The sequence below is a fragment of the Trichechus manatus genome, unplaced genomic scaffold, assembly GCF_000243295.1.
Source record: "Trichechus manatus latirostris isolate Lorelei unplaced genomic scaffold, TriManLat1.0 scaffold00130, whole genome shotgun sequence".
NCBI classification, from domain to species: Eukaryota; Metazoa; Chordata; class Mammalia; order Sirenia; family Trichechidae; genus Trichechus; species Trichechus manatus.
The window spans coordinates 4,700,253-4,702,224 of record NW_004444066.1 but is presented as its reverse complement, the minus strand read 5'-3'; positions in this window follow the sequence as shown (position 1 = coordinate 4,702,224).

Genomic DNA, 1,972 nt, shown 5'->3' with positions numbered 1-1,972 from the left:
TCCTATTGGTGAATTGATCCTTTAATCATTATATAATGCCCTTCCTTGTCTTTTATGGTGGTTTTTGCCTCAAAGTCTATTTTATCAGCAATTAATATTGTTACTTCTGCTCTTTTTTTGTTTCTTTTTGCATGATATATTTTTCCTATCCTTTGATTTTTGGCTTATTTATAACTTTGTGTCTTGTAGACAACATATTAATGGGTCTTTTTTTTTTAAATTCATTTGGTTACTCTATATCTCTTGACTGGTGAATTTAACCCACTTATATTCAGTGTGATTATTGATAGGTATGAATTTATTGCTGTCATTTTGTTGTCCTTTTTTTGTGGTGTTGACAGTTTCTTTGTTTTGCTTGCTTTTCTGTACTGAGTTCTTTTCATTTATGGAGTTTCTATTCATTGCCTTCATTGTTGTTGATTTTGGTTTAACTGAGTCTTTATGATTTCTTCTTTTTTATTTTGGTGAGTAGGTTTATTAATTTTCTTTGTAGTTATCCTGAAATTTACCTTAATCTTCCTAAGTTAAAAATAGTCTGTTATATATTGATATTGCCTTGACTTCCTCTCCATGTGGAAGTTCTGTAACTGCACGATTTATTCCCTCTTTTTATTTTGAAGTTGTTGTTGTTTACAGATGGATATACCTGGTTCCCTTTTTTTCAGTCTGGTGAGTTTATTTTATTTTTGAGAGTTCTTTATCTTGGTTGATATCTGGGTGATGCTGTCATGTGTCTTAATCTCAGGTTGCTGTCTGGTGTTGTTTCTCTGTCCAAAGGACTACCTTTAATATTTCTTGAAACTTTGGTCTGGTTTTTTACAAATTTCCTTTATTTCCATTTATCTGGAAATGTCCTAGTTTCATCATTGTATTTAAGAGATAATTTTTCTGGATATATTAGGTTGACAATTTTTTCTTTCAAGGTTTTATATATGTCATCCCATTGTCTTTTGCCAACGTGGCTTCTGCTGAGAAATCTCAGCTTAGTCTTATTGGCTTTGTAGGTGACAGATTATCTTTCCAAACTACTTTCTGGATTTTTTTCTTTGTCTTTGGTTTTAAAAAGTTTGATTATGATATGCCTTTGTGGCTTCTTTTTGGATCTATCCTGTATGAGGTTTGTTGAACTTCTTGGATGGATATCTTCATGTCTTTCATGAAATTAAGGATGTTTTCTGCCAGCAAATCTTCAACAATTTTCTCTGTGCATTTTTTTTTTTTTTTAGTCTCCTCCTTTCCTAGAATTCCTATCAGTTACAAGTTCTTTCTCTTGATATTGTCCCATGTAACTCTTAGGCTTTCTTCATTTTTCTTCATTCTTTTTTTCTGAATGTTCATCAAATAAATTAGTATCAAGGGATTTTTCCTCTATTTCACTGATTCTGTCTTCCATTGATTCAATTCTACTCCTGTGTCCTTCCACTGAGTTACCTATTTCTGAAACTTTTTTGTTAATCTTCTGGGTTTCTAGTTGCTGTTTTTGTATGGTTTCTAGTTGTATATTTATTTTGTCATTTTGTTCTTGTATTGTTTTCCTGAATTCTTCTAGGATTTCATCTGTGTTTTCCTTGATCTGTTTGAGGACCCTATATATAAGTCTTTTGAATTCCTTATCAGGTAGATCTATTACCATTTCTTCCTCAGGAAGGTTTTCTGCCTCTTTATTTGGTCACTTGCTTGAGCCATCTTGTCCTGTTTCTATATATGATTTGATATTGTCTGCTGTCTCTGAAGCATTAAGGTGTTATTTTACTTGTGATTTATTGTTCTATTTTGTTTTGATGTATCAGTGCAGGTGAGTCTGGCATGCTTCATTGATTGTCCATCTGGTGGCATGAGAGTGTTCACCACCTGTCTCCAGGTGGGCATGGCTGCAGCAGGCAGGGTGAGCCCACATCGCTCTTCATTGTGTGTGAGAGACAGCTGAGAGTGTGCTGGGCCAGCGCTGGCTGCTCTCTGTCATCCGTTCAGC